This window comes from Aquarana catesbeiana, linkage group LG01 (genome assembly GCF_042186555.1).
Source record: "Aquarana catesbeiana isolate 2022-GZ linkage group LG01, ASM4218655v1, whole genome shotgun sequence".
NCBI classification, from domain to species: Eukaryota; Metazoa; Chordata; class Amphibia; order Anura; family Ranidae; genus Aquarana; species Aquarana catesbeiana.
This window is the reverse complement of record NC_133324.1, coordinates 887,620,023-887,635,420: the sequence shown is the minus strand read 5'-3', so window position 1 is coordinate 887,635,420 and position 15,398 is coordinate 887,620,023. Positions and strand designations below refer to the sequence as shown.

Below are 15,398 nucleotides of genomic sequence, written 5' to 3'. Positions count from 1 at the left end.
AGAGTGAAAGTAAAAAAAAAAACAAAAATAAATTTTGAGTTGTCACTTGAACAAGAATAGAGGGGAAATCTTCTAATGGGGACACTAGATCTGGTGACACCCTCAGTTTGTAGGGATTTTCTCTCTATGGGACAGGAAGTGAAGGGAAATCTCCCCAATGGGACGCAGATGACAACCGCCATGGATTATAACCCTCCCTTACTCCATCCAAAATGAAGAAGCAGTTTTGTCATTAATTCTATAATAAAGAGCACTCATTGTGTGTTCATATGATGTATGTATATCAATAGGAAGACTTTTGTTAATGAAATGTTCCTTTTATTACACAGGATTTGGGGTCACACCGGGGACAATGGGGATCTCTAGGTAACCCACAGCCTAGCGGCGGTCTAGGTGGGCACCATATCCGCCCCTTGGTATACATAGGTTGCCCTGGATCGGTGACAGCTCAGTGTGCAGAACTCAGCCAATGGGCGCCCTCCGTTCATATCAACACAAGCGTCTCCTAGGAGACGGCGGGGAGGGAGGAGCGAGCGGGGCGGACAGGGTGGGGATAGGCCGGGGAGGGGAGGAGGCGGCTATTGTCAGCTGGGAAGAAAGTTGAACGTTGGGAGGGAGAAGTTTTCAAATGACGATTATTGCGGTGTGTGCGATCCGGGGGAGCGGGACTGACCGGGACTGACCGGGACTGAGCCGGTGAGTGATGGGGGAGGGAGGGGCCACCCTCCGCTCTGTGCCTGTGTGTGATCACCGGAGGATCTATTGTGTGCGGGGCTGGAGGAGGGGAGAGCAGGGGGGCCGGGCCCACCATCATCCCCATCATCATCATCATCATCATCCTTCTATTATACTCCCATCTACTGAGTCCGCATCTCATACTTCTACTACTACTCACTACTACTAACTACTATGGGCATTTCGTACTACTAAGAACTGGTACTATGGACATTCCTTCTATACTTATACTGAGGACTAGTACTATAGTCATTACTTTTGTCCTTACTGGCTACTAATACTCTGGTGATTCCTCTTATACTTACTATCAAGTACTGTCCACATATCCTACCCATAGTTATACTGTTCCCATCTTCCTTACTACTGAGTACTGGTACTATGCTCATTGCTACTATACTACCTTTACTATTAAATACTATGATAGTTTCCGCTTACTGTCTTTTCTACTAAGTACTGGTGATATGGAAATTGCTACTATCCTTACTACTGAGTACTACGGTAGTACTATGGTAATTTCTGCTATACTTATTAATGAGTACTAGTACTATGGTCATTCCTATTATACTTACTACTAAGTACTGGTATTATGGTCTTTCAACTAGTCTTACTACTAAGTACTGGTAAATTTTTATTTATTTATTTCAGGTACTTATATAGCGCTGTCAATTCACGCAGCGCTTTACGTATACATTGTACATTCACATCAGTCCCTACCCTCAAGGAGCTTACAATCTAAGGTCCCTAACTCACATTTATACATACTAGGAACAATTTTTAGACAGGATCCAAATTTGGTCATTGCTACTATCCTTACTACTTAGTACTAGTACTATGGTCTTTTCAACTAGCCTTACTACTAAGTACTGGTACTATGGTCATTTCTACTATCCTTGCTCCTGAGTACTAGTACTATTGTCATTCCTACTGTCCATTCTGCTAAGTACTGGTAATTAGGTCATTGCTACTATCCTTACTACTGAGTGCTAGTACTATGTTAATTCTTGCTATACTTTGTAGTGAATACTAGTACTTTGGTCATTCCTGCTATACATACTACTGAATACTATTACTATGGTCAGTCCTACTACTATTGAGTACTAGTACTATGGTAATTCCAACTAGCCTTACTACTAAGTACTATGGTCATTTATACTATCCTTGCTTCTGAGTAGTAGTGCTATGGTCATTCTTACTGTCGTTACTACTAAATAATGGTAATATGGTCATTGCTACTATCCTTACTACTTAGTGCTACTACTATGTTCCTTCCTGCTATACATATTAGTGAATAGTAGTACTTTGGTCATTCCTGCTATACATACTACTGAGTACTATTACTATGGCCATTCCTACTGCACCACTATCCTTACTACTAACTACTGGTACTATGGTCATTTCTACTATCCTTGCTCCTGAGTACTAGTACTATTGTCATTCCTACTGTCCTTTCTGCTAAGTACTGGTGATTAGGTCATTGCTACTATCCTTACTACTGAGTGCTAGTACTATGTTCATTCCTGCTATACTTTGTAGTGAATACTAGTACTTTGGTCATTCCTGCTATACATACTACTGAATACTATTACTATGGTCATTCCTTCTACTATTGAGTACTAGTACTATGGTAATTCCAACTAGCCTTACTACTAAGTACTATGGTAATTTCTACGATCCTTGCTTCTGAGTAGTAGTACTATTGTCATTCTTACTGTCCTTACTTCTAAATAATGCTAATGTCATTGCTACTATCCTTACTACTGAGTGCTAGTACTATGTTCATTTCTGCTATACATATTAGTGAATACTAGTAATTTGGTCATTCCTGCTATATATACTACTGAGTACTATTACTATGGTCATTCCTACTACACCACTATCCTTACTACTAAGTACTAATATTATGGTCATTTCTACAAACCTTGCTCCTGGGTACTGGTACTATGGTAATGTCTACTATCCATTCTAGTAAGTATTAGTACTATGGTCATTTGTATCTTCTTTGGATAATGCCTCTGCTCCCACCCTCTGTACTCCTGAGTACTGGTACTTCTGTCATTCTAAGGGCCCAATCACACTTTCTGCAAGTTAAAGGGAATTTCCTAAGACTGGAGCACCTACAATGTGGATCATCTGTGCCTAGAGACCAATCAGCTTCTATCTTTCATTTTCAAAGCTTAAAATAGAACTAATGTAAAAAAAAAATACTTGGCTCTGTTTCAATGGTCTGACACCCAGGAGGTTCTTCTCCGGCATCTTCTCCCCAGTTTCTTCTGGGTACCGGTCCTTAGCCATCTTGATTGGCTGGGGGGGGGGGGGGTGATGTCACTACTGTGCATGTGCAGCCCTCAAAGCCCACAGGCAATGTCCTGGAATGTAAGCTGAACAGTGCATGCGCAGCTCTGTGTACATTTTATAGAAGACAGTGAGCAGACAGGTAGGTGTATTTTATTGCAGAAAGACATTGCACGTCCCTTCTGTAATAAAACGCTGAATGCTCATATTTGCTTTTATCTTTTTCAACTTTAGTTCCACTTTAAGATGGAAGCTGATTGGTTACTATACACAGCTGCTGCAGATTTTAGTGTCGCTGTTCCCATGTTCTCTGTGTAGTGAGTGACCGGTGCTGATGTCTGCTGGAGAAAGATGCAGCTTCGTACACCGCACATCACCGCAGTGCTGTAATGTCACCGATTGTGTTCTGTGTGTCCTCCAGGTGATCAGTGTTGTTTTTGTACTAAAAGAGTCAACACATGTAGTGTGAGAATGGTCCTACTCATAGTCATACTGCTCCCATCTTCTGTACTACTGAATACTAGTAGTTTTGGAATTCCTATTTTCTCTACTACAGAGTACAACTTGTTTTATGATTGCGGTACTCCTGATCGTTACTCTGCTCCATCCTGTGTAACACCGAGTACTAATACCAATATACATCCATATCTCCTTCTGATACTAACTCTCCTCCATCCTGTGTAATACTGAGTAGCAAGATAAATCCTTATTTCCTTCTGACCATTACTTTGCTCCCATTCTCTGTAATACTGAGTACTAATACCAATATAATTCCATATCTCCTGATGTATAATATATAAGTAAAGTTTTGCGTAAATGTATGGCGCTATATAAGTAACTGTAATATTAACTCTGCTCCATCCTTTGTAATACTGGTACCAATTAAATTCCATATCGCCTCCTGATCATTACTTTGCTCCCATCCTGTGCAATACTGAGTACTAATACCAATATAATTCCATATCTCCTGATAACTCTGCTCCCATCCTCTGTAATAATGAGTACTGTTACCAATATAATTCCAAATCTCCTTCTGATCATTACTCTACTCTGCTCCATCCTCTAATACTGAGTACTGGTACTAATATAATTCCACATCTCCATCTGACAGTTACTCTGCTCCTTCCTCTGTAATACTGAGTACTGGTACTAAGATAATTCCAAATCTCCATCTGATAGTTAATCTGCTCCATCCTCTGTAATACCGGTACTAATATAATTCAAATTCTCCTTCTGATCATTGCTCTGCTCCTATCCTCTAATACTGAGTACCAATACCAATTTACTTCCATATCTTCTAACTCAGCTCCAATCCTTTCTACTACTGAGTGCAGCAAGTATTGTGATTACTATACTTCTGATATGTATATACACCAATTGTATCTAGCACAGAATACCAATATTATTGTAATTCCTCCTCTCCTTCTGATACTTGTACTACTCACATCTTCTGCACTCCTGAATACCAGTATTATTATTATTATTATTATTATTATTATCCCTCCTCTCTTTCTGATAATGGCACTACTCCCATAGTATGAAATGATACAAGTGTTCTTGTCATTCCTCATCTTCTGATACTATCAATGCTCTCATTTTCTGTATTATCGTGTTCCCCATTCTTTTGATAGACACTGAATTTCAAAAGAGCCAATTTCCCTAAACTACGATCCTTGCTAGAAAATACTAAATGGGATAAAATCTTAGGAACAAAGAACACAGAGGAAAAATGGGTATGCTTTAAGAGCATATAAATAAGGGTATTAGCCAGTGAATTCCAATGGGAAATACATTATAAAAGAGCTATTACAAGTCCTGGGTGGCTAAACTCCAACGTAAGAATACATCTAAAAGCAAAGGAGAAGGCCTTCAAAAAATACAAGGCTGAGGGATCATCATCAGCATTCCAACTTTACAAAGAATGTAACAAGAAATGTAAGGGTGCAATCAGGGCGGCTAAGATCGAACATGAAAGACACATAGCGGAGGAGAGTAAACAAAATCCCAAGAAATTCTTTAAGTACATAGATAGTAAGAAAGAAAGAGAAATAGAACCTTGCAAGAAGATCTGAACAAATTAATGGGGTGGGCAATCACATGGCAAATGAGGTTTAATGTAGAAAAATGTAAAATAATGCATTTGGGTGGCAAAAATATGAATGCAATCTACTTACTAGGGGGAGAAGCTCTGGGGGAATCAAGGATGGAAAAGGACCTGGGGGTCCTAGTAGATGATAGGCTCAGCAATGGCATGCAATGCCAAGCTGCTGCTAACAAAGCAAATAGAATATTGGCATGCATTAAAAAGAGGATCAACTCCAGAGATAAAACGATAATTCTATCGCTCTACAAGACTCTGGTCCGGCCGCACCTGGAGTATGCTGTCCAGTTCTGGGCACCAGTCCTCAGGAAGGATGTACTGGAAATGGAGAGAGTACAAAGAAGGGCAACAAAGCTAATAAAGGGTCTGGAGGATCTTAGTTATGAATATGCCATTCGCTAAAATTAGAAGAAAAGAGGTTTAACCTTAAACTGCGTAGAGGGTTCTTTACTGTAAGAGCGGCAAGGATGTGGAATTCCCTTCCACAGGCAGTGGTCTCAGCGGGGGGCATCGATAATTTAAAAAACTATTAGATAGGCACCTGAGCGACCACAACATACAGGGATATACAATGTAATACTGACATATAATCACACACATAGGTTAGACTTCATGGACTTGTGTCTTTTTTCAACCTCACCTACTATGTAACTATGTAACAATACTCCTATCTGCTGTATGTAGGTTGTACTCTTATCTGCTTACTCAAGTGTTGTGTACTATAGAATGCTTCCCTCATATCTTGCTGATAATAGCTCCATTACTACTCAGTGTAATTCAGAGTAAAATCTTTATTATGAGTACACAGGTGTCTCTGGTACAATTGTCTACTGAATATGGATTGTTGGATCTACTCCTCTATTTTGGAAGAATTCATCTATTTCATATGCAGGCATTACTGTGATTAATTGCTTCACTGCTTCCCTCTGTAGCACTGATTACCAGCTTACTGTAAGTACTACTTCTATTGGTTACTCCTCTCTATCCCTATGTAGTACTCATTGCAGGTCTTACTGCTGTAAGTGCTATTTTCTAATAGTTATTACACTCCTTCTCTCCGTATTACTGATTACAGGTCCTACTGAATTTACTTCTATCCTTCGATTGGACCTCCAATCTTTCCCTCTGTTGTACTCATCACAGTTGGTGCTATAAGTGCTATCCCTGATGGTTACTTTGTTCCTTTGATCTGTAGTACTACCCCTGGTGGTTTCTACTGCTCCTTCCTTCTGTAGTACTGATTGCAGGTCTTACTGTGGGTACTCCTCATCTTCTGATAGTTATCCCTCTCTTTCCCTCTGTATTTCTGATTACAGGTTTTACTGTGGGCACTCCTCTCCCTCTATTAATTACTCTTCTCCTCTCTGTAGTACTGATTAGGGTTCTATTGTAGGTACTCCTCTTTTAATGGTAACCCCTCCCTTTTGTCTGTAGTTCTGATTGCAGGTCTTACTGCAAGTAATCCTGATAATTAGTCCACTCTGTAATAATGGTTACAGATCCTACCCTAAGTACTCCTCTCCTTCTACTGGACTTCAAATCTTTACCTGTGTGGTACTGATCACAGGTCTTACTGTGGGTACTCCTCTCTCACTAATGGTTAATCCTTCCCTCTCTGTAGTACTGATTACGGGTCCTACTGTACATACTCCTTTTCTTATAGTTATCCATGTTTTCCCTCTGTAGTACTGATTACAGATTTTATTGCAAGTACTTTCAAAAGCTTACTCCACTTCAAGTCTTCTTAGTACTGAATATAGGTCTTACTGTAAATACTTCTCTTTTTCAGATGGTTACTGTACATACTCCTCTCCCTGTAATGGTTAATCCTTTCCTTTTCTATAGTACTGATTACAGGTCTTACTGTAAGTACGCCTCTGCTTCCAATGGTTACTCTACTCCCCTCTGCAATATTGGTTAAAGGTCTTACTGTAACTACTCCTCTCCTTTTTTCGGACCCCCAATCTTTACTTCTGTAGTAGTAATTACAGAACTTATTGTACATACTCCTCTTTTTCTTATAGTTGCACCACTCCTCCCCTCTGTAGTACTGATTACTCTAAGTACTCCTCTCCTGTTGGACCCCAATCTTTCCATCTGTAGTACTGATTACCGGTTTTACTGTAAGTACTTTCTCTCTTTCTAATGGTCACGCCACTCCTTCCCTCTACTATAGGTCTTAAGCTGGCCACACACTATACAATCTGATTGTACAATTTCATTAAATTTACCAAAACTCTAACAGACAAACCTAAACAACACATCCAGTTTGTATCCGGTTAGGCAGGCTCTTACATTACATAGTAGATCTAAAGGAGATTGTAAAATCAGATTGTATGGCGACCTTTTACTGTAAGTACTCTTCTTTTTATATTGGTCAATCTGTAGTACGGATTATGGGTCTTACTGTAAGTACGTCTCCTGATAGTTACTCTGCATATTTCTTCTCTAGTACTGATTGCAGGTCTTACTGTAAGTAGTCTTCCCATATGGATTACTCCACTTCATCCCTCTGTAGTATTGATGACTGGTCTTACTGTAAGTACTCCTGTCTTAAGGATTACTCCACTTCACCCCCTGGAGTTCTGAGGTCTTGCTGTAAGTCCTCCTCCTGATAGTTACTCTGCTCATTCCTTCTTTAGTACTGATTGCAGGTCTTACTGTAAGTGGTCCTCCCATAAGGATTACTCTACTCCATCCCTCTGTAGTACTGATGACAGTCCTTACTGTAAGTACTCCTCTTTTTCTGGTGGTTGTCCCCCACCTTCCCTCTGTATAACTGATTACAGGTCTTACTGTAAGTATTCCTCCCCTAAGGATTATTCTACTCCATCCCTCTGTAGTACTGATGACATACTATAAGTACCCCTCGCCTTCTGATGGTTGTCCCTCTCCTTTCTCCTTTCTCTAGAAGAAATATCAGGTCTTATGGTTTGTACTCGTGTCCTTCTGATAGATACTCCAGGTTGGGTATTATGTGCTTAGACGTAGATTTGAACTCTCCCCTACTCTGTATAAAGGGGAAGGATTTTGGCTGCAATTCTACTTTATTACAAGTGGAAAGTGCAGAAATCCAGTGCAGGTATCAGCCATTCATTGTTTGAGTTTGTGTTTATAAAAGCTGGAATCTTATTGGCTACCACCATTATCAACTATGGACGTAATCCATATCACTCCCTCATAAACCCCTCCTCAGTAGGCATTCACGTGTGTGTGTGTGTGTGTGTGTGTGTGTGTATATATATATATATATATATATATATATATATATATATATATATATATATATATATATATATATATATATCTCAACCCTGTTTCTTTCTTCCTATTGTTCTCGTGCGTTGTCACCCTGTAACATGCTCCCAACCTCCATCAGACAGAGACCACAAGCCGCTGTGCCAGTATTGTCACCATCAGGAAACCCACCCTGAGCATTATAGTGCAGCAGTTTTCTGGGGTTCATGCATACGGACAGGAAGTGGCTGCAGAGGGACTGTAGGAGATCAGATTTATTGCACAGTTACTAAAAAACCTCTATGCAAATAGTGTTTACATTTGGTGAGGCATAATAAAGAGAACCTGTAAGGAACCAAAGATGAAAGTTGTAATTGGTGACTTTTTCTAAGGTGCAGGTTCCAGGGCAGTCATCCTGAGCACGGCTTCTTTGCCTAGTGTGTTACTGACCTGGAATAATCATGCAGACAGTGAAGTCTGAGGAGTCTATTTCTTATCCTGTTTGCTTATTTCAGGTTGCTTTGTAGTGAAGCCCGAATGAAGATGGCAGCCAAGGGATTTGCAGTTTTGTTTTTCTTCTTTTTTTTTCTTATTACTGTTGTTGTTGTTGTTATTAATACTTTTATTATTAATAATAAATGTATTTATTTTATATTTTTAATTCATCAGTGGCAGCTCACCTATCCTCACTCCTTCTCTTTGAATACATGTGTCCCATATTACTGCTGTCTAGGTACAGCTTTTAGCAGACGTGATCAGGAACCAAATCTACTTTCCTTTTCTGTGAAACACAATCCTTTGCTCATGTGACCCATGAGGCTCTCAGCTCCCTTAGTGTTGCTTTCAGCAAGCTTGCAGCATGTGCACAGCACTGAAGAGTAAAGCCTCTTACACACGATCGGATTTTCCAACGAGAATTGTGTGATGACAGGCTGTTGGCGGAAAATCCGACCGTTTGTACGCTCCATCTAAAAGTTGTCGGATTTTACGTGGACAAATGTTGGATGGCAGGTTTTAAAATTTTCCGCGTACAAATGTCTGTCGGATTTTCTGAGCATGTGTACACAAGTCTGTCGGACAAAAGTCCAAAGTACAAACACGCATGCTCGGAAGCAAGGACGAGCCAGAAGCGGTCGTTCTTGTAAACTAGCGTTCGTAATGGAGAATTAACATTCGTGACGTGGCAAATTATGAAATCTCCAAATGCAGTGCACATTATCTCCTTCTTTAATGGGATAATAATGAAGCTGCTTTGCTGGTGATACTGATGGAGTTATTGCAAACTCATTTTCAAAGGCTTTTTTTTCTAGTGATATCAAGAATAATATTATTATGCCTTTTTTTTATTTGGAAAAGTATTATTCTACACAATTGTTTTATTGTGCATTAAAAAAAGAAAACAAATAAAATTAGACATGCTATCTGCCAATAGAACTTAACCAAAAAGTGCATTCTATGCATCCAAAAATATAGAAAATATACCAAATCAAATCATTATTATTCAACCAAAAAATAAAATAAAAGCCTCATGCATGTGTCCTGCTTCTTAATATAGGGGGTCAACAATGCCAAGAGTTGGTGAAAGCAGGGGTCCATCATCCAGGGATAATACCGAAAATCATCCGGATTATTCTCCTGGAGCTCCCGCAGCAAAGGCATATGACATAATTGGTCACGATTAATAGAGCAACCAATTTTTAATAACTCCTCCTCCTCCTGCTCCTGGACTGGACTTGGGTCAAAGCAATAACTCCAAGGCCAATAATAAATAACACGTTATCTCCTCCAATTCCGCAACATGTCTAGTTTGCGGACGGCCGTTCAGAAATGAAATGAAAAGCGCAAAATGAAAAGCGCGAATCAACACTCACCAAACTTCTACTAACACGAAATTAGCAGAAGGAGCACAAAGGGTGGCGCTAAAGAGCTGAAAAACCACGTAGTACGTCACTATGTTCGTGTTTGTTGGCCGACAATTCCTTGTCGTTTATATGCAAGACAAAATCCAGGCACGTGCCTTCGGACAAAAGTCCGAGGTTTTGTCTGCGGAACGTCCGATCATGTGTACGAGGCTTTAGTCTGAACCACAGGTATGATATGCATTGCTCATTAGTAGAAGCCAGTTAGGGGATATCTCATTTATTTCTCTTGCAGAGGATTAATTGATCGAATGGTTTTTGATTGATTGTACAACTAGGTTGCTAGTTTGCTCATTGCTGTTTGTCCTATTCTTCACACAATAATAGTATAAGTCTATAGAAAGAAATGAGATGTCATACCTAAAAAGTTTGCAATCAATACAAGCACTTGTAAATGAATCAGCACATATTTTGCATGGTCCTCACTTCACCAAACAGTCACTATGTAGGGTCCATTCACACCAGATGTTTTGGCACGTTTTTCAACGCATGCCAAGGCAAGGACCTGTAAAAAATAAGGTATGTGGATGGGAGCAGTTCACAATGGTGCACTGCTCTGATATGCAGTGTAGGACCTATTTTTTGCAGTGTGTAGTAATCTGTGTCAGCACAGGAGAAACAGCAGGTCACCACCAGTTTGGCTCATCTGCCTTGCCGTAGACCCTTTGCATGTTTCAGTGAGAAGAAAGGCGCATGTTAAAATGCAGCATGCTAACGCATGCATTGCAATGTATTTGAAAAAAAAAAGTATGTGGCCTCATGCACACCGGGCCCAGCTCTTCCAAACAGCTTTTCTGCTTGCATGAGATAAGTAGCAGTAAAAACCTGCAAGCACATTTAGGCGTGTTCAGGCATGTCAAAAAAAAACAAAAAACAAACATGTTATACTTACCTGCTCTTTGCACGCTAAGTGCGCCTAGTGCTTTTTTTTTTTTTTTTTTAAACCAGAGGCCCTGGAGAATAAAGTGGTGGTTGTTGCAATTTTTTATGTTGCAAGATATTTGCGCAACAGTTTATCAAACACAAATTTTCAAGAATAAATACAGTTTAATCCATTTTAATGCACACAAACACAATATATTACCCAATTTTTGGTAAGATATAAAAGATGATGTTATGCTGAGTTAATAGATACCTAACATGTCACACTTTAAAGGGTAAGTCCACTTTCGTTGGGGAGAAAAATAGCAAATAAAAAAATAAAATAAATAATATAGCGTATACAATTGCGACACAAGTCATATGGTTACTGAATGTTATTAAAAATGACCTTTCCTTTTCAATCTGCAGCCACTGCAATTTTCTGAAAATACATTGCAATATGGCTACCTGGAGGTGTTCTGTACACAGAATGTATACACAACGCCCCCCCCCCCCCCCCCAAGAAACAAAATTGTAATCACCGTTTACAAATGCGTGCCCGACCTATGTGCGCGTTAACATTTTATTTAAAAAAAAAAATTGAACCTTACTGCTATCACAAGAGATGAACAACATCCCTTGTGTTAGCAAGGGCCATGACAGGTCCTCTTTATGGAGAGATCTGAGGTCTGTTAGCCCCCAGAGCTCTCCTCCCCTCTCCAAAACATTTGATCAAGCTGAGATCGGTTTGATCAGATGCTTTGAGAGTACTTCCACACTGGCAGCACCAGCCGTTAGCGCTAAAGCGCCTTTTGTTTTAGAGACACTTTTACAGCTTTTCTAGTAAATAAGGGCTGAAGACATGATTTCCCAAGAAGTGAATATCTATTATTTAAATTGTCCCTCTTTTGTTGCTTCGTTTAGTGGCACGGTATTGTTCATCATTAATAATTGAATGTAAAGCATATGGAATTCTGGATGTTAGCTGCAGATAATTGGCAGTAGGGTTTTGAATATCCAAAGTTACCGTATTATCCTTTTATGTTTATAGAAGTATCTTTCTATATGTTAAAAAAAAAATGATATTGGTTAAAGTGGTTCTAAAGCGTTTTTTTTTTTGTTATTTAAAATAATGAACATGCCTATACTTACCTGCTCTGTGCAATGCTTTTGCACAGAGCAGCCCCGATCCTCTTCTTCTGGGGTTCCCCCTGCCTGCACTCCAGGCCCCTCCTCTTCGTCAGGTGCCCTTACCGAAAGCCGCTTTCCCTGGGGGCAGCCATGTGCGCTTGCTCCCGAGCCCTGCTGCTGTGTCCGCCAGCAGGTCTCTGCTGCGCCCCCGCTCCCGTGTCACAGGATTTGACTATCCATCTGTCCAACAAGGAGACAGACAGCGGCATGTGTCACTACTCTCATGCACATTGCTGGATCAAATCGGGCTCAGGTAAGGAAAAATGGGGGGGGGGGGGAGTTGCAGCACAGTAAGTTTTTCACCTTAATGAATTAAGGTGAAAAACCTTCTGTGCTGCAGCTCCCCCCCCCTCCTTACTTGAGCTTGATCAGATCCAGTGATGTGCACGAGCGCAGCAGCTCTAGTCGCTGTCTCTCTCCTCATTGGACAGGTGGGGGCCATTGGAGACTGGACCAAAGCGGCTTCAGAAAAGGTATGTATAGCGATTTCTTCTTTACGGGGTTAGATAGGTTAGTCTTAGATTATGGATTCCAGTAGATTTAGATATTTTAGTATTAGGGTCAGCTTCCACTTTAAAGGTTAATTTCCCACAACTGTGGCTTTTAAAATTGCAATTAGTGTCTGTGTATGAATAGTCAATGAGTTTGTTAGCTCTCGTGATGCACTTAGCAAGCTAGATACTGAGTCATGAAAAGCAGAAAAAAACTGTCAAAAGACCTGCGTAACAAGGTAAGGGAACTTTATAAAGATGCAAAAGGATCTAAAAAGATACCCAAAGTCTTGAATATGCCAGTCAGTACTGTTCAATCACTTAAGAAGTGGAAAATAAAATTTGGGTATCTATTAATACCAAGCCAAGGTTGGGTAGACCAATAAAGATTGCAGCTACAACTGCCAGAAGAAAAACCCACAGCTAACCTCAGGAGAAATACAGGCCGCTCTGGAAAAAGATGGTGTGGTTGCTTTTAAGTAGCATTGGTGTTTGTTTTGTGTAATGCGTTCCGGTGCATTTTTGATGTGTTCTAGTGCATTTTTAATGCCTTTTACAGCATTCCAATACAGTTCCTTGCAAAAAAATTGCATAATGTTCTACTTGTTGACTGTACTGGAATGCACTGCAGCGGTGTTAAAGAGATACTAAAGGATCGTTTTTTTATTTTTTTAAAATAACAAACATGTCATACTTACCTCTATTGTGCAGCTCGTTTTGCATAGAGCGGCCCCAAACATCCTCGGCAGCTCCTTCCCGCATTAGATAACCCCCTTGGAGAAGCGATCTCCCGAGGGGGTTAACTTTCGGCGCGCTCCAGAGTCCAGCATTCGGTGTCCATAGAGGCCGAATGCAGGACTCGGCCCCGCCCCCCAGTGCCCGCTTCATTGGATTTGATTGACAGCAGCAGGAGCTGATGGCTGCGCTGCTATCAATCTATCCAATCAAGAGCCGGGAACCCGTGGAGAGAGGGACGGCGGGGACGCGCCGACGGAAATTCGGGGTTCAGGTAAGTAAAACGGGGGGGCTGGGGGGCCGCAGACTGCAAGGTGTTTTTTCACATTAATGCATAGGATACATTAAGGTGAAAAAACACAAACCTTTACAACCCCTTTAACTTTGCAATTGGAATCCATGTACCCTACTGTCCATGTGTTTTTGATGCAGAAAAAAAAAAAAAACACACTGGACTGCATGTGATGTGAACCAGCCCTAAAGCCTCATCCGTTTTTTGTTGCATGCTAGTCTCATGTCGAAAGTGAAGAGGTTACTCATCATACGAAAATTCTCGTTTAACAGAATCCAACTTCACAAGTGATGTAATGTGTTACAGTTTTGTATGTATTCTATCGTTTCTTAGCATGCGTAGTCTTGCTCTTAAGATTTTTTTTCTTATGAAAACCGTACTAAATATATGAAAATCAGACGTTGAGTTCACGTACGACAAAAATTTTCTAGTCTGCACATCCAGCTTTTGTCGGCCGAAAAAACGGAATTGGCTGTCGAAACTAACGATCCGAAAATCGGCAGATCGATCGCCGGACGACGTTTTACTTCCGATTTTCGTATCGTGTGTACGGGCCTTTTACACAAAGTCTATTGTTCTATCTATTGTGTTCAGCCTCCACCAAATCCCCAAATTCCTTAATATTGCTGTGATCTGACCTCCTATTAGAGGGTGGTTACGTTTGTTCTCCATGGTCCCTCTGTATGTAGGAATGTAGCCACCCTCTCTTGCTCACTCCTGAGATGGATTATGTTGTATGCATGTGACCGTAACTAACGTGCACTGTACATTCCAAACAAATGGATACAGGTGTATATGTGTGTATACTTTATGTATTCTAGTGGATGAAGAATGACACCCTTCTAGACACCGTATCAATGTATATGTATAGAAATGTAAGTAGTTTATGTGGTAATACATGTATTTTTTACCCTGGATGTTTCTGCCAGCTTTTAACGGCAAGACCCAGTGTAGATTCTTTTAATGACACCACCTGTGTATGAGCCTTTAAATGTCTTTTACTACTGCTAGTAATGGATTGAATGGGTTTCTTTGTTGTTTCCTGTCGTGGGGAGAATAGTAACAAATCAGAAATCGGCGTTCATTAATATGGTGTATAATGCCGCAGAACGGTCTTAGGTTTGGCTTCTGCAGGTTTTTGCACTCCATTGCATGTTGTACTTTGTTAGTAATCAGGTCACAGTAAAGAGTTGTGCTGGTTGTCCTTCATTGGCCTTGCCTTAAACCGCAGGCACTGACCTTGCAAATCATTGTTTACTCAGCTTCTATGGAGTGAGGAGAATTGCAAGAGTGAAAAAAAAAAAAAAGTGGCAATCGGCCTGAGTCTGTGTAAGTTTCCACAGAGACGGTTTGGCATGTGTCAGATCGCCCTGGGAATACAGCAAGACGCTGTTTGTATTTTTCAGCCACAGAGGAACAAACAGTGCAGGCTGTGGATTGACATGCAATGGTTGGAAGGATTTTAGCTGGTGCCGAGCTGTCAACGCATCCTCTGCCTAATGAGAAGGACACAACACGGCCTGGAGTCACCACACACACCTATT

General features: G+C 40.6%; 1 protein-coding gene across 4 annotated transcripts in view; it reads left to right on the top strand.

The window, feature by feature from the left end:
* Positions 1 to 548: 548 nt before the first annotated feature.
* RGS12 (regulator of G protein signaling 12) overlaps positions 549 to 15,398 on the top strand; it is a 319,733-nt gene continuing 304,883 nt past the window's right edge. For all 4 annotated transcript variants that reach the window (XM_073610871.1, XM_073610869.1, XM_073610868.1 and 1 more), the window contains exon 1: positions 549 to 696. The gene's annotated coding sequence lies outside the window, so the exon portion shown is untranslated. The remainder of the gene's footprint in view (positions 697 to 15,398) is intronic.